General features: G+C 41.0%; 1 protein-coding gene across 2 annotated transcripts in view; it reads left to right on the plus strand.

Moving 5' to 3' along the window:
- The first annotated feature begins 3,034 nt into the window (after positions 1-3,034).
- The window catches only part of chrm2a (cholinergic receptor, muscarinic 2a), a 62,670-nt gene continuing 39,851 nt past the window's right edge, over positions 3,035-25,853 (plus strand). Inside the window, exon 1 of one of the 2 annotated variants that reach the window (XM_026363927.1) lies at positions 3,035-3,105. The gene's annotated coding sequence lies outside the window, so the exon portion shown is untranslated. Of the gene's footprint in view, positions 3,106-25,592; positions 25,636-25,853 lie in introns of those variants that run through there. The other variant, XM_026363928.1, reaches the window with a different exon arrangement.

A 25,853-nucleotide genomic window follows, 5' to 3' on the forward strand; every position in this document is an offset into this window, starting at 1 on the left:
TCACACGGAGGAATAGAGAACTCAAAGCATGCTCAGTGAATACTTCAGGCAGCAACAACCAAAAAGAGGGAAGGCCATGAACCACCATGAAGTAAACTCCTTCAATCACGCAATCACGTTCTGTACAGTGCTTTGTCCATAGTGTACGAAGCCAGTGTCCTTTAATAGTTCATCAAATTGCTCCAACACAAACTAAACAAATGCATATTCCAATTACACCACCACATCAGGGACGTTCGTGTTGTTGTGAGGATATAGCTTATACAGTATTATTTTGCTGGTGTTGACGGCTGCGATTGAACAAACACACATCTGTTTCCAAGGAAACAGCATACATATACAATACAGCTTAAATCTTTAAAGTGTTTAAAATCACTTTAAGAAAACAAAAAAAGCCAAATTCACTGTGCTGTGATGCTCAAAACATCAAGCGTTCTCAAACGCCTCTTGCTCTTCTTTGTCATGGTTGCACGACTCACTGACTATGACCCAATTCTGAAAATTCAAGATGCCAGACTTGACGAGACATACAAACACTGACAAGGTGGTATGGTAAAGGAGTGGAGGCTGAATCTTATACAGCAACAGATGACACATGGGTTTTCACCCTGAGCTGAGGACAGGAACTAAGTACACAATAGATTTCAGCTGTGACAGGTGAAACAGGAGCACACTACTAGCCCGGGCAGCTCGACAGCTCCCTGCTGCCACACAAAAAAGTACATTAACACTCAATTTTCTATATGCACTTTGATGTATTTACCATTTACAGGATGGCGCATGAGATAAGTCTTTGTTCACCGCGTCTCGCTTAGTTTGAGCAATAGTGAGTCCATTAAAAACTGATTTTCCTCACCTAATTGCGGTGCACTCAAGCCAGCCTTTGAGGCTCTCCTGTTCATCAGCATGACACAGGTGCATATGCAGTACCTGATCTGTCCCAAGCCATTTAGGTGCCTGTTTACAATGAAAAGACTGACACACACACACACACACACAGAGCCACTCATGAGTAATAGGCAGCATGTGTGCTTGTTCTGTGACTCATGTGTTTGAGATATATTGTGTATAGAAATAACTATAGCATGCGGTGGGTGTTTTGACTGTCACCCAACATGATTGTTGGCTCTGGTCATCAGATGGGATTTAGTAATGAGAACAACAAATTGTTATTGTGGTGCAAATAACACACCGTTCTAACGGGCAGCATCTCCATGAGCCAACAGTGCATTATTTTCTCAAAGTTAAAATATGTAAAACTGTGTCTGGCATCTGTCAATAGATGAAAAACAGCCACTCTTCTGTAGCTTATTTAGTTGTATCGCCTTCAGAGCTTCCCTACTTTATATGCAACCCTTCTGCATTTCAGCACATCAACTTAAACTCCTCAGTTGCTACATGATCCACATTGTTAAAGTACAGTAGGCTTGTGATTCCCAAACCCAAAGCACTTCCACCTGATACATTTTAATTGACAGTTAAGGTTCACGATGGCACCATTCAAACTGTGACTAATGGCTCCTTTTCAGAATTGGAAAACGCACAAAAGTCTTAGGTGATGGGATGAAAACTGATGGAGGAGGAAACTGCAATGACTACGTTTTTTGTTTTGTTTTTTTTGTGAAATCACATCCATTAAAATAAAGTTGATGTTACCTGTCCGTCACTGCATGATGGAAGCAAGCTGATTGGTTTAGGTGTATGCTACGGGCTGATGACCTGCTAAGAGTCTCATCCACATACCCTTACACACAAAACACACACACACGTGGTCTTTTGAGATTATTTCCCCAGTAGATGTCAGTAAAACATTCCCGATTTCTGTTTATTTTCTTGAACAATCTTGGCTCTACTGTAGGTTTTAAAAACATAAATACTGACTAATGTCAAATCACCCTAATCCTTTAATACCAGCATCAATGAAAAGGCAGTGGTGTAATACATCAGACAGGAATTCCCCTTTCAAACAAGAGGGAATCAGGTAAATCTTAGTAAGTGCCAGTCAGTTTGAATAAAGCAACTCCTTTGGCTTTAGGGGCCGTCTTCAGGGAGTTCTGGGAAACCAGCTCAGGCCATAAAATGGACAAGAAGTGACAAAGACCAGGTTCCTTCGTGGTCGTGTGTTCAAACAATGCACAAGGACAAGTTCATGTACAGAACTAAAGTATGAAAGCGCTTGAATTGAAATTCTTCTTCTGTCTTCTTGTAATTGTTTCCATCTATAATTGGTTTAAAGACATACGTGAAATGAATCTGACTGTTTAGTGATGTACTCTGTGTTGCTCAAAGATGCTCAGAAACTGATTTGCCTCCCTCCCACTGGCTTATATCCCTTCTATGTGACTTGAAACAGGATTAGAGGAATTAATATTACATTTACAGACTTGAGTTTGGCAGGTTTGCAGTGCGCTGTAGATGGTAGGAAGAGGAAGAGTTACTGTAAAACCCTGTTCTGCAAAGCTGGACTTTATTCAATCCGATATTTTAACTAAATAACACCAACGGGGTCTTTTTCGTCTCGTCCAATTTGCGCTGTCCGTGGTGCTGAAACTGGGAAGTCTGTGCGTAAAAAGGTTCTGGTGGATCCTGCCTTTTTTTCTGAATGGAAACTGAACTATCACATAATCAGCTGTGATCAACAGTGTTCATTCTGCAAACAAGTGAGCTCAAATGAGTGAAGTCCAATACATGAAGTAAATATCAAGTGAGTGTCTCAACCACGTAGCAACAAGCAAAACGAACTGATTTTCTTTAGAAGTGGTTGTTTGTGTTGATCCTGCCCGCGTGAGGTTTAACATGATAGTTTAGGGCTTTGCTGATTTTCTGTTTTAAATCACGTGTTGCTGCACTTGTGGCTGGTTCCCAACGCAAATAACGACTGTGATTATCGTCAGAGAAATGCACGCCTTCTTCTGTAGCTCTCTCTCTCTCTCTCTCTCTCTCTCTCTTACACACACACACACACATACACACACCCACCTTCCCACTTTCCCTCGTACAGCGAGGCGCTTTTCGTCTCCAAAGCCTGTTTCCAGAAGCATGTCTTCAGACATGCAGCCACGGTGCCATGAAGCGGAGCAAAAGACGCCACCAGCATGACAGCAGGTAAGAAAATCCCACAAACATCTTTTTCCTTTGTGAACTGTTGGCTGCATTTTATTATTTTTTAATAATTCTCAGTCCGAAGATAGAAGATAGAAAGCAGGTTTCAATTCATTCAATACTGTCTGGCCCAAGGACACTCCGACGAGAAGCGGGTTGTTGCCAGGAATCGAACTTAAACCTCGTGGATACGGGACTCTCTCTTCATAAGCACCAGGTTTCTAACGCAGCCAAGTTTACTCTTCTGATCATTCTGTAATTATTCGGTGCGTGGAAACCAAAACATGAGATACAGCTCTCAGTGTGATTTCTTTCATGCTTGAGAAATTTTAAATCTTCTTTATTTAGTTAGTGTTAAAAAACAAACTAAAGAAAAAAAAAAAACGACCAAAACATGTGTGACTGCTGCATAAGACTAAATGTCGTGCAGCCCACTGAAATGTCCCCTAGAAAACTGTGTCTACTGGTGGGGAAGCTTTGCCCGATGAGCACAAGGACAACGAAATGTTTTACGCTTGATCCACAGCTGCCTGTGCCATATGGCGCATAACAGACGGAGCGAGCAGAGGAGAACTTTCTTTGTGGTTTATTTCAAATGGTTTCCCAGCAAATCTAGTAAAACACTAACGTTTAACACATTCCCCGATTTATATTTCAATCGAAAGACAAAATGACATTACAGGTGAAGCTTCTTTCTCAGGACTGTTTTCTTTTAAGCGTTTTTTGACCCAGTTGTGTCCGCGGTTATTTTCACAGACACTTGCCAAAAGGCTCATTAGTCATGCTTGCGCCCATGGCACTCTGATGCGCTTTGGATACCAGCGTCTTCCACATCGTGCCATTCTGCCTTCGTATAACAACTGGTTTCATTTCTCACTTATCCCTATAATATCAAATGTCTGATGTCTAATGGTGCACACATGGCAAAAATGAAAATCTATGTGCTTTTCCCCAGGAGCAGTTTCCTTTCTTGTCTCCTCAGTTCGATCACCTATTCTCGATTTCAGCGTGTTTGGTCGTCCGGGGACGCGAAACATACGAAACGTGCTTCGTGCTGCTGTACGATTCACTTCTTTGTGTAAAGCAAATCAATCGAAACAAAACGAAGTTACGCTGTTATATATGCACGGAGATCTCCAAAGCGCTTTAAGAATGAGCTGTGGTTTCGCATGGCAGCCGCAGCCGCAGCCGCAGCCTACGCGCGTAAAAGCGCAGCGCTTGAATCAGAACAGCCCATAGAAGGCAGGTTTGTGTCGGATTATCTGACCGTGGGGTTTGGAGTAGACTTTTACGCACAGAGTGCAACCACCCAAATTGTGAGGTGCATTACATACAGCAGCATGTTGCCTATAGATCCATTGGAAGACTCGACATTAAAGCTGCACATTAATCAAGCTGCTGGTCCGTTTCAGGCTACAGGCTCTCTGGTCGCCTTCATGTGAAGGAGAAGAGGAGCCAAAAGACGCAGATGTTTGCTCTTCCTATCATTTGGCTGGATGGGTCAGTGCAGTTGGACGAGGTGATGGATGAAGGCAGTTTTTGGATGAATTTATTTTGCTGGCAGAGTCAACATCTAACGACGGTAAAACTAAACTTACAGAAAATGTAATTATCTGAGGAAGAGAATCTGATTACTCGCGTTCCCCTCAGGCTCAGACTCTGCCTCTAAATATGGAAACAACCATTTTACTGTTATTTCTGCACCGGGACAAATAATCGTTCACATAATCTGCCCACTGTGATTTTGAGGACAGTTTGTGAATACGAGTTGTTGAATTCAGAGTTGTCTCAGGTGTCGTGGAGCAGATATTTACAGGAGGACCCTTCTGCAGATACAGTTCACCTGTAGCACCAACATCTGTGCAGAGAGCTGTCATTTGGCATTCTGTGGGGCGCTGTATGAATAAGTGCGTCTCCTGACCTTGATTAAGTAGCTGAAAGTAATTGGTTTTGTTTGAAGAGATGGCAGGTAAACAAAAAGACTAATCTCGCCTTTAGTATCCGTAATTGTCGCGGTGTCCCTGGTGTGTTGGTCGATACCGACTTTGTTTTTGCGCATTCATGCAGAGCTCCATCAAGGAACTTAATTTGATGTGTTGGAGATTTTCCTTTTTGCCACTGTCTGGAATCCACAAGAAACTTTCTGCCACTTCACTCTTGCGCAGTGTTTTTAGTCATTACTTTGAAATAGCACAGCAGCAGTCCAGATTTATTTAAAGTAAGACTGATAAAACTCCAGTATCCACGTGATCAGCTGCGGTATAGCAGAATTTCTACTTGAGAAAAAGTAGAATTTGGTGTATTCTTGCTGAAACTGTTCGTCTTTGCTGGACACTTCATCATGACTGGGTGCCATTTCCTACAGCAACACTTGAAGCGAAGCCATTTGTTTACCTGCAGATAAAGATTTTTGACAGGCTATTATGCTTCCATAGAAAACACAATTTGCAGGACCACAAAAAGCCTTCAGGTTCCATAAATCACTGAAGCACTGAAGGCAGAAGCTCTTAAACCACAGCTAGAGCGAAGAACCATTTCTTTAGATATTGATAAGTGCCTCAAAAGAAAAAAAAACAACAACAAAAAACTTGGTTGCACTTGGCAGCAAATCATCTCAGATCTTATATTGAATAATGATTCTAATCATAATTAATACAAAATGTGTTCATAATGTACAGCTGATAAAACAGTTTAGTTTCTTTTAATATAGAAATATTCTATAACAACAATCTTTTGTCACATCTTTAACTTTAACATTATCATTACATATTAAGATCTAATGAACACATTTCCCCTAAACTCTATTTTATTATTACTAAATAATAGACTGAGGCACATTTGTGGATGCACTTCAGTCATTTTTACATCTACATGAACTGTGTGTAAGATCATCATATTTTAATGATAATTTGATGTTCCACTTGTCCTTCCAATCTATTGCATCGCTGCTTTCTCCTCTTTCTCCGAAGTTTCTCCCACTTGCTGCTGTCCATTCCCACTTATCATCCTGTTTGACGTCCTGATGTTGATGGATGAGGTTTCGATGCTTCGTGACTGAATGGTTATTTGATAGGGTTTTCAATTTCTGTCAGGCCACTTGCAGGGGTCAGACGAGTGGGATCTTTTGTTGAACGTCCTTCCCTCACTGTATTGATAGTATATGAGAGATGGAGATATTATCGAGTGTGCATAATTTCCACTGGAGCTGTATCATTTTGCTTTGTTATGGTGGCAAATGATGGCATGCATTGATTTGTGTGTCGTGCTTAGCCAGCAGTTATGCAGGAATATAGCCTATTGACATGTTGGTTAAAGCAGATGAGAGTAAAGTGATGTGTGCGTGGGGAACAGTTTGGTTTTTAGAATATCTGTCACAGACGAATGAGTTTAGCATTTCCATGATTTAAGAGCCTAGTGATCGTCGTTGCCCCGTTTATTTTACTTTCATGTTGAAATGATAAGGACGTAAACCAACACCGTGCTTTATAATGACTAAATATGTGAGCATCCACACACAAGACATGATTAATTTGCCTTTCTTGCTCATAGTTTCATGGAGGACAGAGGGAGGAGGAGAAACTGAAGGAGGACGCTCATGCCAACGCTTCTACCTACCATGAATGCACGTTGCTCACATATTGCTAAATCTGTTTTCTGCAGCGGGTGTAACAGTGTTAGAGGCAAGGTTGCTTTTGTGAAAAGTTAAAATTAGCTGGTGGGGTGCCTCGTTCCATGGACATAAGCTCCTCGGTTGTAGAGCGACTGCACAGTGCACATTAGTGAATCTGTGTAGCTGGCACACACAGAAAGGAATGTCTAATTATCACGCTTTCAACTGCAGTAGGCTCCTCTATTTGCACTGAGCTCCTGCTCTAATCGCTTTCTTTTTCTGTCATTACACACTTATTTATTTTATTTTATGCAATTAAAATGTTATTTTTGCTCGGTGTGGATGAGCTGGGAAGTCCACGCAGCCTCGGCTGGGTTTTCAAGAAAGGTCTAATTGAGCAGAAAGAGAAGAATTGCTCTGCTATTGTGTGGACATTTTGTGGAACAGATGAAAAGAGATTGAATGAAAGGGTTTTACATAACAGCAAACACGTCGAGTACGTCAGTGAGTAAATGTGGGGATGAAGGTGGTGCCAGTGAAAAGACTGACAGGATGAGGATGTATTTGACTCATGCATTAAGCTTACGTATCCATGTAAAAGACTGTGCCAACACTCAGTGCATGCAGATTTTCACATGCTGATGCTACTCAGACAAACGGTTAGTGTACCCTTTAGTTGTGCTCCCTATCAGATGCTGAGTGATTGCAGAGCTTTACAATATGAAGTGCCACTAAACCACTGCACGAAGTGGCATTGATTGGAAAAGATGGGAGGAGGGAGATTCCTCCTTAAGGTCATTATCTAGCAGACAGAGTTAGACGAAACAAACCAGTGTAATTGCATTTGTAACAAAAGACTTGAAATCAATGGTCTAAGCGCTACTTACAGCATTGTGTCAGCATATTTCATACAAATGGATTCAGTGACCCTGTAATTGCTCATGAAGTCTATTCTGTGAAATCAGTTGAGCAGCTCGCTGAAATAGTCAGAAATGTACAGTATGTGTGCGAATACTGATTTATACAGCACATATCTGTTATATTACCCCGGACTGTCACATCACAGACCCAGGTTTGACTTCAGAGTCCTGCGTGTGGTTAAGGTCCCACTGTGGTTTACATTTTCACCTAATAAGCCGGATCACAGCGTTTTAAGTTCTGAGTGTCTGAACACAACCATGAAAACTGTGAATAACCCTGTTGTCATTCAGACTAGATGCTGTACTATAAGATCTGATTGTCTAGTCCATGTAATCTCCTGTTTTAGTTTCATTCATAAAAGGAAATATTTGCAGCTGGATAGTGTAGTGGTAACATCACTGCCCTCCATGCGGGAGACTGGGGTTCCTCCAGTAGGGGGCCATACGTGAGATCTCCTTATGCTCACCCTTCCTCTGCCTTCTACCTTGTATATCACTTGTAAGTTGTTTTGGATGAAAGCGTCTGCTAAATGTAAATTTGTATGGTTGCTAGTTAGTTGCTGATCTTGCCTGTCTGCTGTGCAGGAAGATAAAAGTGGGTTTTTCCAGCTTTTTCACTGAAAATAGCTGCTGCTACTGGAAACTAAGCTGGTAATAGTGAATCTGAACTACAAAAGTTAAGTTCCAGGCTGTAGAGAAGATAATGATCTGTTGCTTCAGCATATGAGCTAACTGTTCCATTTTACACATTATCATGTATTTTTACCGTAAAATAAATATAAATTAAATACTTTATTGATCACCTTGGAGAAGTAGCATCTTTAAAGCTACACTGAAACAATCTGACTTCAAAGTCCGCTATGAATACCTCAAAAAAAAATTTATAATCTATTTGCAACATTAAAGTAAAACAAACCTTGAGATTAAAATTAAAACAATTAAGCTTTTACAAGCAGATGTTTATCTGCATGAAAATAAACGGAATAATAAAAATGTCTCCATCTGGTTGGAAGATAAACACCTCATTTGGCCATAAACTTTACTTTAAACATCTTCACACAAACTGTTTGGATTTTGATAGTAGGACAGGGAAAGTTTCTCCAGGCAATTGTTGAGACTTGTCATCTATTAACACTGTAAACCATCACAATTAATAATTCCCTATGTGCAAACAAACAGCACCATTTCTAAGTTATGATGTAGTTGATGCTGTACTCGATATGCGGCATTATAAACCAGCCATGATGCAGAGATGACAGAGGGGTTTCATGAGGGAAAACATTGAACATGTGTCTAAACAATAAGCTGCTGACCTGGATATGGCATTCAGCACCATTAATGTCACTAAAATCTGTAAATACCTCTTCAGGCGCCTCTGCTTTTAACCAAAACAGGTCACCATGGTGATACTGAATTACAATCAGAAAGGAGAAATTAAGATTTGTTCATATTTTAGAGGAACTGAAAACGAAATAATGTTGACATCTAACCCAGGCTTTCAAAACATTTTGAAAAGTATGCATATTTTTGTGTTTGCTTGTTAGACAGGAATTTTCTTTTTAATCAAGGTGGCGGTAAATTGTCCCTGACAGAGCAACTTTACAATATTATTTTAATACCAGTGTAATAGAACACACAACCAAATAGAACCGGTGAAATCGGAAAAGCAGCTTATTTGTGGCAGCAGGAGCTGTTGCACTACAACCCTCGCGAATCTCTGGAGATCTCTTTGAATGTGCTGTGCTTCCAAAAGCCTCAGGTGTTCCTCAGTCTTGCTGCTCATCCAGTAATAATGTCGGCCGGCCATTCCCTGCTCTTAATTACTCTAAGCTCCAGTACCAGATAATTCCAGTCGGCTACTTCAAGCTCTGGTGCTGCCGTTATCACTGGCTCCATAAAACATTCAGTGGGCCTGCCTGCTCTCATCAGACCTGGGCACGGAGGGGTTGTTGTAATTGCCAGCAGGCCTAATTCCTCTATGATGGGAGACTGTAAAACATGAGACACGTTCATACACAGAAAGGCTAACATTTCAAAAAGAGTTTAGTGATGGTGTCACAAGCTTTTGTAAATGGCCCCAACATGACAGCATACCTTGATATCTCATTGTGCTGCTGCAGATGCAGCTTATATGGATGTTTTTGAAGTAGCCCTGTGTGACTTTTGCTTCTGCTGGGCCAAGAACACTAACAAGCAATTAACCAACAAGAAGAGCGCTCGGTGTTTCAGGGAACAAAATCCAAGATTTCAAAGTCTAAGACTGCTCTATTTTATTTTGACAGTGGGTTTTGCTCATTCTGAGAAGCACGAACCACTGCAGATACAGAAGCGGCTTAAAATAATTTAGCTAGACAAACAAGGAACACTTTTAAAAAGGAAGCAGATAATAACCAAACACTACACATAGATACTCAGGAAGTCCTTGATTATCCCACTGGGAATTTATCACAAATTACACTACTGCATGTGTGATGCTTTAGAAGTAGCCAAGCATGAATCCGTGTACTTGTGCAAGTCGGTGAGCTGATGGCAGCTTGCTTCTATTTGAATAGACAAACGTCAAATTGTTCTCCATTGCTGTTCTAATTACAGACCTGCCTGAAGCTGCTGCACAGGAATGATTGCCAAATGGTGGTACCATGTACACGATGTCAATAATGAATCACTGCCCTCTGCTCACTGGCGTTCTTCTGTTGCGCCTGGGTTCGTTTTGTGTCAGCCTGTCCACCAGTTTGGTAGAAGTGAAACAACAATGATGACTTTCTGAGCGTGTTCTGCCACTTTATCGACTCTACGTTGTAACTCTGTTTTATATTGTTCAGCATTATTATCTGCTTTCCTTTACATGACGCCTGAAGACATAAATGTTGCTGCAACAAAAATATGCTTTGTAATATCCTTTTTAGAAACACGTGTGAGGTTTACTTGAGTTCGGTTGGGGCCTAAGGCCTGCACTTGATTATCATTGAGTCACACTTTGCATCTGTCCACTAAAAAAAAAACCAACATGAAATTGTGTTTTTTAAATCTGAATAATTAATCGGGGTACAAGTAATCCTAAAGAAGAGAAATATGTGCTTTGTTTAATCATTAGTCTCTGTTAGCAAAGCCCAAGCTAATACTTGACCAACTCCACCAGTAAAAAATGAACAGCAGGTTCACTCTAAGTTTATTTCACAATAAAAGATATCTCTCCATGGGTGCCTTGACAAAGTATTCATTCCTCTCTACTCTAGTTAAACAAAGGGTATTTAAAATACCAAGAACTCTTGACCAGAGTTTTGATATTGACTAATATAACAAAGCACTTGTTCAAATAGCTCAACAGCAGGTGACATGGACGGAGAAATTCTGTGTCCAGGCAGTCCACAAATGATCTGAAAGAGGATGAAACAATTATCCTCTTCACATCCCCAGTGAGATGAAACAGCATGTGTGAAATGAAAGATGAATTAGAGCTGCCTCCGAGACAAACAACTTGACACAAAGCTCAATACTGTGTACTGTACATACTCAACAGATAAACACGAGGCCTGACACGGGATGTTGTGGATCACATTAAAAGGTAAACGATGCTCTCTCCATGCCAGGAGAGTCACTACAGCGCTAACCGAGGCACTGAGGTGGTGGATGAGTGGTGGCTGCTACGCACCCTGAGCTGATATCATTAAGCGCTGTGACAATCATTGTCTGTTCTAGTTATTGGTGTCTGTGTAAACTCTCCGTTTATTCTTGCACTTTTGCAAGTGAAGACCTGTTTATTGCCTCAGGTATAACCGGGTTCATCCTGTGTTTCTTTTAATGCCCTGAGGCCCTGTAAACTGTAGGTTCTTTTTATGTGGTCAGCCAGTTCAATTTATCGACACTGTCTACACTGTCTTTTTAAAAATAAACGTGAGACAAAGCCCAGATAATAGCAGTAAATACAGCTTCTCGTTTGATGGCATTTGTTGGATGTCTGTCTTTTTTCCCCCCTCAGAAAACTGTCCTGTTTTGCAGAATGTAGACATACAGTATTAATCCAGGTTGCACAGGAAACAGGGTCATGAGAAACTTCCATGAGATAAACACGGCTGGGTTATTCAAGAGACAAAAAAGAAAGTGCACGCGAGTGCAGCGTGGCAGTCATCTAAGACCTGCATCTGTGACTTCCTCCCCTCAGGCCTCACCATGAGAAGCCAGTGGACATTGTACTCTGTCCAAAGCTTTGTATAGATTCACAGTTTGGTTTGACATTCTCAAAGAAGATCCCTGAAGGTCTGTGTAACTTGTTCCAGGTGAATGATTTGACATTTGGAAGAAATGCCAGCAGAAAGTAAAGTGGGCACTTCTTAGGCTATTCGAGGTTGCGTGTGCATATGTGTTGTGGACCTCACAGGATTCCTTCTTTACATTCTGCAGTGGTCGAGTTCTGTAAATTTCCTGACCAGTGTTTTGAACCTCTCTCGCCTGCTTGCTTTGTCAGAGTGAGGAGTCGGCCTGAAATGCTGTTATTTGACTTGGCAGGAACAGGACTGCCGACAGAGTCCAGAGACTGCACTGTGTCAGTGGAACACAAACAGACTGTGGGATGGATTCACTGTGTGAGGCACCCACCACCCCGACTGTACGTTCACACTCTCTGATGGCACTTTTGACAGTCCTCTCACAAACAAAACAGAAAAGACATCACATGGAGGAACATGGAAAAAACAATCAAAGAAGTACACTGGTACTTTTTCAAGTTCTCATCCTATTGTCTATTGCTGCATTATGTTTTAATATCAGATCAAACAGGAAAACTAGCTGACCAATGGCTTGTGGATCATAGCAGCTAATGGAGCGATATCCCTGTCATAAAGGAAGCTAATGATGCTTTAACTCCCCCTTCAGTGTTTTTAAAGTGCACTTTTCAATTGCATTGCTATGCAGGTGTGTCTCCACAGCTGTGTCACTCAGGGAGGGGGAGCACAAGACACGAGGTCATCCCACTTCTCTCCAATTTTACATAGTTTTCCAGTCCAATCAATACGGCCCAACGTCGCTAAATCAAAGCAGTCTCGTTCCCCAGTCGCCAGATAATTGGAAGCTGTTAGCATGGCGACAGGGCAGGAGTACCAATGGGTTCAGTGCCTTGATTTTTGTGGAATGAGACTGAAAGTGATTCACGTTGTGCTGAAAGCTAAAGCTAAAGGATGTTTTAAGTGAAAACAGCAAGTCACAGATTCTCATTTTTGCAACAATATGATAATGAGTGCTTCAACAGCGTTGTACCAGATTGTACCAATTCTTCACTATTAGAGGAGGAATAATGATCATTTAATGGCTCATTAACCCAAAAATAATACTACTAATAACTGATATTTAATTGTTCCCCTTAGGTAAATTTTCCTGTGGGCAGGTTGTATTTAGTGTCATTTCTTGGGACACTTCAACACCTCAAATAGGGGGAGCTGGGAGTTGAACCACTAACCCTGGTGTTTGTAGATGACTGCCCGACCAACTAATCCACCCCTCTACTGGTGCAAGTTCTTTGCACTGTATAAACCATAGAATAAATACAAAGATCTCAAGCAATGTAATTAATTATCTTACAAACTTTTTATTGCATTTGTCTGGAGTGAGCTGACACATATCTCCAACGATCCAGAGCGTCCCATTTTGTATTTAAAGACCTATTTATTGGCTTGTTCTCAGACACTAATGAGACCCATGCAGCAATTAGTGCCGTATTAAAGGCAGGTGTACTGGAAAGGTCAACCAGTTTGTTAAAAGCACAGGCAGTGATATTATTCAGACATCTAAAACAGTATGTTTCTACAGTGATTACGATGTGAGCTATTTTCAATTAGATCTGGATAATATCAAGAAGATACAAAGAAAGTTTATATAAGGAAAAAAAGACAACAGTACAGAATGTTTTGGTGGTCTAGCAATTTCCTTATTTGACTATTTTCCCCTGATAAAAAGAAATAAAATAATACACAAGTGGTGTGACCTTGACACTTTGTTCTATAGGTTTACATTTGCTTTCATTATTTTTTTCCTTTTCTTAGTTGATTAAAAGAAGAAAGTTTTGTGCCTTCAGACAAAACTCCTTATTAGGGAATCTTTGCAGATAAAGGAACACAAACAGTGTGATCGTATCTTTAAATGACACTGCTGTGAGGTAGTGAGTATGTGTTTGGTGTAATTATGGCCTCACCGAACGACCTTTGTTCAGAAGTAGCTGAACAAATGTCGAAACAGAGTCTGGCTGAATCATCTCATCCTTAGGGTCACTTAACTTTCTCTGTAATACTGCAGGACATCTTCTGTGATAAGGACAGTGCCTCCCTTTGAGAGCTGTAAACTAGGAAAATGGCTCACCAGACAAATATAAAAAATTATTCAACCTCTGTTTGCAGCCCTGTCAATGACTCACATGGTAGTTGCTCTGGATCATTAGGTATCCAGTTCGTTACTAAGTTTACTTATATAGTGTCATTAAAAGCATCAAAGTGCTTTTGAAACATGCAATAAAGGGCTTCACATATATAGACCCGTATCCAGGTCCACCTTCAGGTCTAATTTTCTGCTTCTCAGATCCAACAATGCACCATCATAGAAGTTAAATGGTGACAATGATTTCTGCTGCCCAACAGAAACATTATGGCAACCGCCTCATCAAGTGTCACAATCCTGAAATTAATCCAAAAGGGAACTAAATCCCTATTCTTTCTCTTGGAGTTAATTGCAAATCACGGTGTCACTTTTCATGGTGCTGCAAGAGTCCCTTGAGTGTAGCTCGTCCAATTATCTGTTGGCTGGTGATTTATTTAGTCACTTGTTTTCTCCTTCCGTCTCCTTGCTAGCATCCTTCATTCACACTCCCTCATTCCCTCTGCCCACTTCATCACTCTGCTTATCCTATATCCTCACTCCTCATCTTTCCATCTCCCCTTCTTTCGCTCTGTGTTCAGTCTCCATCTCCAGAGCGGTAATAGTCTGGTTCACCATGCCTGGGTTCAATAATGAAGCTGCTGCCCTAGAAAAGCCATGTTAATGTTGACTCTCGGATCAGACTCTGCTCCAAGACACACAGCAGTGACAAATGAATGTGCCAGGTTGAGCTCAGTTGGCTCATTTAGATGTGGATTCATCACTTTTATGAATCTGCAGAGAGATTATGGAGCTTAAAAAAACGGAAATTCATATTTATTCTTCAAGAAATATTTAGATGAGCTGTTAACATGTGCTCCTAGTACTGTAGCTACCCAGTATTAGCATTTTGGGGCATTTCCAAGTGCAGTAGTACAGCATGATGTGTTCATAAAGAGGAAAAGATGTGGCTCCCTTAAATATTGGCTCATCCATTTGGTTGTCAACAGCATTGACAAGCTGCCTGCCTGCTCTTGCTCTGCCACTCTGACCTCCCTTAACCCCCTCAGTCTGGTCTGACAGGCAGAGATGTGCTCTGTTAATAAAAAGGTGTGGTCATCTGTCTGTCTGCCATTGGGCTTAGCTGCATTTAGCTGAGGACTGCTGTGCCACTGACCCTGGCTGACGTACATAGGCAGATGAGAGGAATTTCCTCTGTCTGCCATCCCGATGTTTCTCCTGTCAGACTCTGTCTGGAGCCTGTAGAGCAGCCAAGCATGCCCTCCCTCCATCAAAACAATGGTCTCTCACTATGCCCAGTTGTGCTCTGTGCTTTATGTGTAACACACAAGTAGCTGGAAACTATATTCTGTCTGTTTGAAATGTTTCTCCTGAGGTAAGCTAATGTAAAGCCCAGGCTGGATAAGTGTATGTAAAGAAATAAATAGCACAGACTGATAAAAGAATTCAATTTACACAAGCAATTCAAAATGCATGCATGTCCTTAATCTCTCAGTACATTTTTCGGAGCTTCTCTCTCCAAAATGTATTTATAAGTCCAAACAACTATCTCCGAGATTGACGTGTACTGTACTACTGACCATGCTGGAGTTTTTTTAACAGGACGTGAGTTGACAGTTTGTCATTACCAGAGGATGAAAGACCAAGTGAGGCCAGTAGCTCGGAGACTGGGTGGAAAAAAAAGGTTGATCGAGCATCTGTTAGCCACTTCAAACGTAAATCTATAAGCTACTGCATTTTTTCACATATTTTTATGTTTCACAATTTTGATGAGACCAGCTGACCAGGTCCAACAAGTTCAGTCTAATTACTTCATAAACTACATAGAGTTATTGAAAACAAAAATTTTCCTTTTGTCCCAGCAGCAAAAGATCCAAGGTGCAGTATTTATTTGTGGCCCAGACAGTGTGTGACTGAAAAGACTAACCTGCTTCACCAGAGCAATATCCCAGTTCTGCTTATACATTGGAAGTTTCATGAATTGGGTTCTCCAGTTTAGAGTGTTCATGCCTTTATGACAGGTGCAGTTGTGCCATACTTGCACTCAAGCAGTATTAATAAATACTTGCCTATCAAATATGAAATGTGATATCACAGTACTGCATTTGGCAGGCGCAATCACTGCTCCACAAAATGACACCAGGCATCCATCTTGGAATAGAAGGAGCTGATATCGTGGTTTTTGTTTGTGGCAGTTGCAGGGCAACGGCACATGAAACTCAGATAGGAGGTGCAGCCCGATCCCAGGCTAGGAAAGCTGCATCCGTCATGCAAAGATCATCCCCACCCGGTCCCTTTGAAGTGATGGGCTGGATCTTGTGAGGCAACATGCCTTCATCCACACTACTTTTTCCACTGAGTAGCACCAGTATGAAAAAGGTTCTGCTTCTTTGGAGCAGCTTGTTGAAAAATGCATCAAACTCCTTCTGCATGAGGGATGTGAAATGTTATGAGACCAGGTGTAACGCGGCCAAGTCAATCAATTTCCAATTAAGCCGCACTTCTCAGTCATCCATAATTCTTTTTAGCATGTAAGTGGCTTTTTAATCTTTTTATACAGGAGGTGTGCTTAACCCATGCACCCTGTATGAAAAATGTCAATGAGTGCAGGAGGAATTAATTAAAAGAGGCAATATGTCTGATGGATAATGTAGAAACTTTCCCTGTGAATATAGTTCATTCATTTAATTGAATCTATTTGTTCAAATCGGCGTAGACGTTCCCCTGATGTCCAATCCACTTGTTGACTTGTGTCCTCTCATATGAATACGGTATTACTCAATGGGACTTTTAGTGTATCACATACTTTTGTATACAGCTGTAAAACCAGAGATGCTGTGTAATAAATGTTAGACTATATTTAACTGTTATCTCGGGTCATCCGGGGAATTTTCCTTCTTATTGTTTCTGAGTTGTTTCTCCTTGTTGTTGTTTGGGCTGACTGGACGTTGCAGAGATATAACCACAGACAGACAGTGAAGCATTACTCAACTCTAGGGGAGATAAGGAGAGCTGGTTTCCCAAGCAGAAGCTGCCAGTTTGCTCAGTGCAGAGAAAGTCACTGAGCAGCTCTGGTGGCTGCTTACATCACAGTCTTGCAATCTCCCTGGATGTGGCGATTGATTAAGCTGTCTCAACTGGGTTTTCATTGGCTTGTTGTCCGTCCTAGGGCCAAAATACACCTGCCCGGTCTGTCAGCTACTAAAGTTATGACATCTTGAGGCCCCTCATAAGGCACCTCCATTGTTTTTAAATGAAGGCACATCAATTTCATGGGCTCTGCTGCCCAGTGGATGATTTGTGAGTGCTATTATCCTCTGAAATCGCTCCGGAAAATGGCTGCAGTGTGAAGACAGGAACTTGTGACTGGGGCTGGACGGGCAGAGAGGGTTGGCTGGTTCATTAGTTGTTTATATAACCCGTAAGAGCTAGAGCAAGGTCACAGTATGGAGAAATGTCACGTCTCCATGCAGAAATTCTGTTTATTATTATCATTTGAAAGTTTCTTTTGGAAAAATGAAAGCACTTCATAAACTTGACATCACATCTAGCAAACATTAACAGACTGTGAGAGCAAGAGGCGGGAGGGAGTATAGTGACCAATAACCTAGTTACAAAATCAGCATGCAAGCCCTTCATCTTTTTCTTCTCATAGAAGCACTAAGAACAGGTCTGACTGCCATCCAGCTGACAGCAGAAGTTCTCATTTCCAGGCTTGACTAATTCATTATTATTTGCGTGCCAGAACTCTTTGTTGTTATAACCTGAATCTGAAAAATAGAAAGTGCTGACTGTTTGAAATAATCGTTTTAAACTTGACCACAGTGGAGGGAAATGCAAAAGGCGCCTTGTTAGGGATTCACTTCCGTATCCACTTAGTATGAGCAGTTCAATTTGTCTGAAGCTTTCACCAACTTAGCAACAAAATAAGCAGATTGCTGATAAGAAATGCTCATTAATCAAGTCCGTGCAGCAACTGAACCTGGTTGCCATCTATTTTCCTTTCACAAGTTTATCTCCTTTTTAAGACTCAGTCGTGCGAGAACACAAAAATGAATCTGTTAGGAGGCAAGCATCACCACAGGCTTTCATATGACCAGCTGCTGGAGCACAATACGTGGTCAAATGTTGGAGTTATCAGTGGAGTGCAGAAGTGATGGAGCCTCTTCACCACTGTGCTTTCACCTGTACTGAAGGATTTCAATTCACTAGCAAAGCCCTCTATGACAATGCAGAGCCATTCTGCTGGGCCGAGATAAAACATAACTCTAAAAAAAGTTAAATAATAAATTCTGAAGAAATGCCGGGGTATTAATCTGCAGCAGACTGCAGGAGGGAACCTCCCAGATGATTGTAAGATGACTTCCAGAGGGACCAAGGAGAGGCTTTGCAGCCTGTAAAAAAAAGTTATATACCCATCGTTTCTAACACAAATATTTTATCATGTTTTTAATTCATTCTTAAATTTGTACAATGAATATGTGCAGCCTCAAGGCTTTGTTCATAATTATAAAGTAAAAGTGTCTGCAAATGGGAGACATTGTTCCTATCGTTATCACGAGGCTGCTGCAGTGTGTGGGCATTTTTTTAGACATCAGGATCAAAGAAAGTTAAGACTCTCTTCCTTTTGAGGGACTGTAATGCTGAGATCAGACTAAACAATATATTCATTTAAGAGAGTTGTAATTTTTTACCTCATGACAGAAGGAGAGACACGGTGAGACCAGAAATTGAAATCCAACCAATGATGAGGAGGCAAGGTGCCAGGCACGGTTTTTATATGTAATCAGGATTTAACACATCTATCATCACTTGGGGCTGAAGAGGAGCTCTGTATTTTTCCCTTATGAGTCAGTAGAAGGAAGCCAAGTGTGGGATGTACTGTAGTCTACAGCAGAGGGTGGCGACGCCGCCACAGGTGTGTCTAATTTGGTGCACTGCCTTTGATCCCAGGATGATAGTCAGATGGCTACAGGTTACACTAAAATTGAATAAAACATCAGTGCTGTTCCACTTCACTTAGACAGTTGAGCACAAAGGAGCTCTGAGCGCCTACGTGGGTTAATATCACAAAATGCCAAATGTCTCAGAAGGCGGAGCTAGAAACAGCAGTCATTCTTGGCTTGGATGTCAGGAGGTGCCTACTAATCCCAGCCCATCTGATGACTTGTGGCCATTTTATGATCTGAAGATTAACTGGCTGTAAACGTGTTTGGTTCCTGTGAACAGTTGTTTTGACTCCAGGAGCTGCCAACACACCATCACACATTACTGCACTCTGCGTGCAGCTGAGCAACGAAGCGATATTGAGTAACCTGTATTTTATCTCTATTCAGGTTTTTTCCTGGAGAACGTACCAGATTGCAATTTCTATAAATATATAAAGGATATGTTTACTATTTACATGAAGAGAAGGTCAATCAAATGTACCCACACAACTGATTTTATTTCCATCCACTTTTCTTTTCTGTCTAAATATCTATAGCAGTGCCTTCTCCACACCCATCTTGTATCATGCTGGTTCTGTTCTGTAAAGTATAACATAGTTTTCCAGCCATGCAACCTGCGTAAAACATGTTTTTTCTCAGCTTCACTGTTTTGCCTTAGTAGGACAGAAGTGTTAAACCTACTGCTCATTTTCAAACCCAACGCCACGATGGGGCTAACGTTGTGTCATCTGTATCGAGCATAACACAGATTTTATCTTTTATCCTCATCTGTGCTTACTCAAGGAGAAATATACATGAAAATGTTTTTTACTGTACACTTGTAAACAGCATGATGGTGTTTTACCCCATGGGAGAAAGCAGTAAACTGTGGACAAGAAGCTACACTACATGACAGCTGCACTGGTTCCCTGTTCTTTATTATAAATATTCTAGTGTCCCGCATAAAATGTGACATTAAAATTTATCGTCGCCATTATTACAAGAAAAAATTGAAAAGACAGGAAAAATAACTGCCATACCGAACACCTACATCTGATAACGGATTTATCTGCTTGATTTGAAAAGCTGCTGAAGTTCATACTTCAAAAATGTTACTCATAATCCTGCAATAGGATTATGGCGATCAAGAGCAGAATAAATGTACCTGTCAGTTATCCTAAAACCAGGTGGAATGTCCCACAGATTAATGCCAGTATGAGCACGATGGATGTCAAATGTACAAAAGACATGACAAATTAAATCCCTAACTTCTGCATGAGCCACTAACAGAATTTGTAGCAAGAAGAAAAAGCCATTTCTGTGCTTTTATTTGTATAGATATTCCCGGCTGTTTGATTTCTTGTCAAAGAAATCTATAATTTAATCAACTCTCGCCTTAAAGAATCATCCATTGTTCATTTAATTACAGTTCTATCAGAGGAAACCGTGATCCATCTCAATGTTTTACAGTAAAGTGAAAAATGAGCACAGGTTTTTGTTCTAAACAAGCAGTAATGTTCTTCTTTCTCCTCCACCTCTCGCCTCGAGCTTTCGAAATTCAATCCCAGGCATGTATGATTAAAAACCCCACTGGCGTTGTATGAGACGTCCAGCCACTCGCCATCAAGATTACTGTTAAATCAAAGCACAGTGGAATTTCATCTAATCTCCTTGCAAGGATTCTTCTGAGTGTGCCATGCTAACCTTTATGTGATCCTCACTGACTGTTTATTCACATCTCATCTTCAGTGTAGCTGAAAAACCTCTGCTCCAATCTCTGAATCCACGCCCTGAACTTTTAGCCCAAATCTTTCTTATCCATTAGTAAAAATCTGAGCTCCAGTGAGTAAGTGATTTCTACTGAAGAGAAGATGAACAGTGCGGGAGCACATTTTTCAATGGAAAGATGAAAACGGGCTGCTTCACAATGATGCGCATTAAAAAGTTACATAAACAATTTATATTATATAACTAATTGATAGGAGATCATGTACAAAACATCTACAGATTCTGAGCTCATCATTTTGTCCACAGCCAAGAGGTATAAGGAAGAAATCCATGTTATTTGCTTTTGTTTTTCTCTCAGCCCGACACAGTGAACACTCATTTGTTCAACTCAGAAAAAAAGATACAACAACTGGGAGAAAAGAAGAAATCCAGCCTGTTATTGTGATGATGTTGGCGGAAACATCAAAGAAATTTCTCTGGGATTTTCCTTTTAGGGTGAATGTGTGTTTGCAGCCTGGTGAAAAACAGCTCGCAGTGCACTGGAGCCTTATACTCTCATAATATCTGTACAGAGATCATGCTGCGTGATTCAAATAAATTAAGAAACATGGAGATGATAAAGAGAACAATTGCATAAGTTGTTAGAAAAACTGATTACCAGTTATGGAAGGAAGGATTGGCATCCATTACTTTAATAGAAATAGTAAAAAGAAGAACAGTATGTAAATGTGGTGACACAGTTAGCTGAATCTGTCTTGAGTTTGAGTGAGAGTGACAACTGGGAAGAGTTTCTGAGAGGATCCTAAGTGACAAGTATGTCCAGTGATGTACCTTTCAATGTTATGATGTCTACAAATGTGATGCCGCCAACAGTTTAGCCTTTCAAAACAAACCTCCGCTCATATTGACTGCAAGTGAAGAGTAGTACAGGCGACAAAAGGATGGAGACCACGCAAGTCACAGCAGTAGACGCAAAGAACAGACAATGACGTGAAGACAAGGCCCAAAAGGTAGAGCTGCAGAGATGCTGTCTGGATGAGAAGGAATAGCTGAGAGAGAGATACTGTGCATCTCAAAGTGCTGATGATGGAGAAAGAGGAACAAATCAGCAAAAGGCAAAAATCCTCTCCATATAAACGCTCCACTTCTAATGAGGGAAAATATGGTTCAGACCAGTTCCCATGACAATAGGGCCTGAAAGACTGAAGAACCATGTCCTGACATGACCCAAAACAATGCCATATGTACTGAATGATGCCTCCTCAGATTTACTGGACTGTTATTATTACAATCATACTTCTGGTGCTACAATATCGACCCAGTACCTGAGTAAACTGGTTTAAAAGGGTGATTGGCACTGATGACTCAACACGACACATGTCAGTTTGACTAAAAGAGCAATGACAGACAACCTCTCATGCTTTTGGTGCTTTCCCCAATTAGTGCATTTAGCTGTGTTTGGCACTGTGCTGGAACGTACTGCACAGAGACAGGATTGCGGGAAGGCAGACGGCAAAGCAAATAGCTGAGCAAACTCTGATCTAATAACGGGATCCCTCTTCCCTGAGGTTAAGCAGATCCACTAATCACTCTCTTTGTTTGGTTTAGACTTTGCATTCATCTAGGCAGCACACCAAGTGTTGGATGTCTGTGCATTTGCTGCTCTGCTGTTTTTGTGTCTCTAAAGCTTCAACATTTGGCTGAACATGCAGGTGCAGAGAGATTGATGCACTGAAAGATAGTATTTAAATAACACTAAACAGCATATCCATGTATGTTTAGTGATTGTTATTTGGATTTTTAACATTTAATTTAGAGCAAAGAGACAAACACCTTAAGCATATATCCAACATGTATGCTGAAGCATAAGTCTCACATATTATAAAGAAAGTCTTGATTGATGCATAGGCTTGTAAATTGGCTGCGTCTCTCAGACAGTTACATAATCAGGGCTTTTCATCCAGACACATGCCCCCATGCTGGGATGTTAGCTGAGAGCAGATAATGAAGAGCTACTGTAGATGTCCGCTGAGATCTATGACCGGGTTCAAAACTTGGAGATGCCGCTTCCCCCGCCTCCCGGTCATATTTGCTGATGTTGCCAAAAGCCGCAGCCCACACTTGAAGATGGGCCCCAGGAGTTGCAGACGGGGGACAACAAGTACTAGGAAATTACATTAACAATGTTCCCTTAGGGGTCTTTAAAAATGGAAGCACCAGAAGGTGTGTTTTATTGCTTATGCTTTCCATGAGGTCTGACCAAAGTGTTTCCGACAGTCAGCTCGCAGTGTGAACAGCGAGAGCACGGTAATACAGCGCTCTTAGGGGGGATCTCATGGAGATGCAGAAGTCATCAGACATACAGTAAAACAGCAATTTCACTAAGGGGTGTTCTGAGGGTGAAGTTGTGATGAAGTGTAAATGTGATGTGGATGGTTTCGTCTCTGTGGATGTCAAATCTAGCTTGACAAGCACCTTTTCTCATTTTCCATAACCCTCATGCCAAACAGTTCTTGATTTAATAGAATCGTATTATATGGCAATGCTGAGGTAACCCACAGTGAAGCATATTCATAATGAAAAGCAAGATCATTTGAGGAACCTTAACCTGATCCACTCCTGGAACCAGACAGCAGATTCTGTGATGCCAGAAAACTGTGGGCACCGGTAGGGCATAAAAAGTACTGTTTTACTCAAGTGAAGTACAAATTGTCTCTCTAAATGTGCTTGAGGTACCAGAGTACTCCAGCATACATAAAGACAACTGACTTTGACGCTGTCGATTACATGAGTGTGCAAATCAGTGCCAGGTTTGTTCCACAAACTTTCAAAGATGAACAATGGAAAATATTTAAGTGATTTAAAAAGAAAAACAACAACAAAATACTGCATCTCTGTTACCTCAAGACTTGGCATAGAAAAAAGAAACAGCACAGTTGGTAAAGTTGGAGTCAATTGTAACCACTTTATGTACTGCCAGGTGGTTTATTCATAATAGATTATAATTTGTTGTGTGATTATAATTTATATAGTTAATTATAACTTGTTAGTTGATTATAATTTGTACTGAGACTGCAGTAACTACTGAGTAGTAAAAGTGAAACATATCAAGGAGTAAAAAGTAAAACAGAACCTCATCCGCCACCACATCTGGTGTCACAGAGTTCATTCCCAACAAGTTTCCAGTTTTCTACACATGAACTAAATGTCTATCTAAAGACAAGATAGGCAGCTCATCCTGGTAGGGTATGTACACATATCTACAAAATGTGTTTTAGCAGTGTAATCAGATGTTAATGTGATTTAGTTGGGCACCCTTCCGGCTCTAAGGCATCTAATTTAATATGTATTTTTAGATACCCGATTACTGGTGTGAAAACAGAGGGATAAGGAGGTAAATCAGATTGTCCACACAATAACTGGGATAAATTAGTTCAGTTTGGCGATCCCAGCCACAAAATGAAAGGCTCACGATATCTGTTCAAAATACTGAGAATAGCACAGAAACAATCATTTGTGCTTCTTGAGGTAAGAGTCGACACAGCTGCTGAAATCAACTCGCAGTCATCAAGTGGAAAAAATCATTTATTGCTGGATTTTATGGTGTTTGCAGTGACCAAGCAGTTCAGCAACCATGTCCTGTGCCAAACATTTACAGCTCCTCAATGATGGCAGTCACAGGTCTGTCACTTGATTTAATAAGAGGTCCCCCACCCCAGAGGCTGAGGTAATTCTTGGGAGATTAAGGTGACAGTGTGGATAAAGACAGCTGCCTGGGTCAGGCTGCACCCAGTCAGGCTGGAGAACAAACATGGTTCCCTATAGCTCTGTTGGACTTTTATTTTTTTACCGTCACACACATACATTAAGTTCACCGCTGCAGTGCACTGAAACTTATCTTCAATCATGACGCCCTGCAGGCAGTCGGAGTGCGGTATATCTCATCTGTGTACTGTATGTTAAATATTTTATCCGGCACATTTATTCAGAATTCTCCGATTTGCTCTTGGGGGTATTAACAGCCTGATGGCGAGGGAGATTGCAATCCACGTCCAAGACTGCCTATTAGATATTTTAAACCCTTATCATCATCAGACAATTTTATGAATAATTTTCATCATCTTATAATTGTGCAGAATTGCTAGGAGCCTGCAAATCCTCTTCCTACATGATTAGAGAACATTGAAGTACACTTATGTTTATGCAATGTCTGATCAGACTAACAGTTTTTCCTGTTAGCATAATAAATGAATTAGAGCGACAGAGACAAAGATCATTAGGCAGATTTTCACCACAGGGAAATCATTTGGACTATGTATTGTCTAACTATGTGAGACAATAGTGATGTGTCACACAGCCTCCACATTTTGCACCCTCTTGCTTTTTCCAAATCTCTCACTTACTAAAGCCCTGTTGGTGTTTGCGTTTTGCTGGAACGACCTTCATTCAAGGCAGCTGGTTCTTTTCAAAAGTGGGGGCACTGCGATTTCTCCACTGTCTTGTGCTCTGTGTTTAGTCATAACAGTGGATGGCATGCTGCCGACAGTAATGGCTAATACGTCCATGCAGTGACATGCCATAAACACAAGTTGTTATCATGACACTATATCTCTTCGCCAGCACAGACTGGCTTAGTGTAGTAAACACTGTAGCCTCGGGGGTTTATCCCTTTATCAGCTGTGCCTGCCGCTCCCTCGTGTTCCTCAGCTAAAGTTATTTCTCTGCCTGCACTTCAAAGGCAGGTGTGACATTGTTTCGTTCTTGCCCTTGTTCATATGCTAAAGACATAAACAGCAGCTTATTAAGAGTTGGTTTTAATAAGCGTGCAAGAGAGCTTTTTAGACTGCATTGGTTTTTCTGCAAGGTGCTCTGGTTGAAATTTGCATTTCAACGTGTGGTGTGCCTTTTAGTGGCTCATATGGAACTCTGAGTGAGAGCACTCTGGGATAATGGTCTCAGAGGACTGTCTTTTATACATGGTGCGCAGGTACAGTATAGAGGACCATCATTTTCTTTGATTGCCACACACAATGTGTACATTATGTAGCCTGTATTGGCACTTACAGACCTGCAGGGATTGAAGACTAGATAAATGATGTAAGTACCAAAGCTTAAATCACCGACCAGCTCCATGTTGCTTTTACCCTTTAAATGGACCTGCTGGCTTGTGACCATGAAATACATATCATTGAATTTATATCATTT

Source organism: Anabas testudineus, chromosome 23, assembly GCF_900324465.2.
Source record: "Anabas testudineus chromosome 23, fAnaTes1.2, whole genome shotgun sequence".
In the NCBI taxonomy this organism is placed as follows: domain Eukaryota; kingdom Metazoa; phylum Chordata; class Actinopteri; order Anabantiformes; family Anabantidae; genus Anabas; species Anabas testudineus.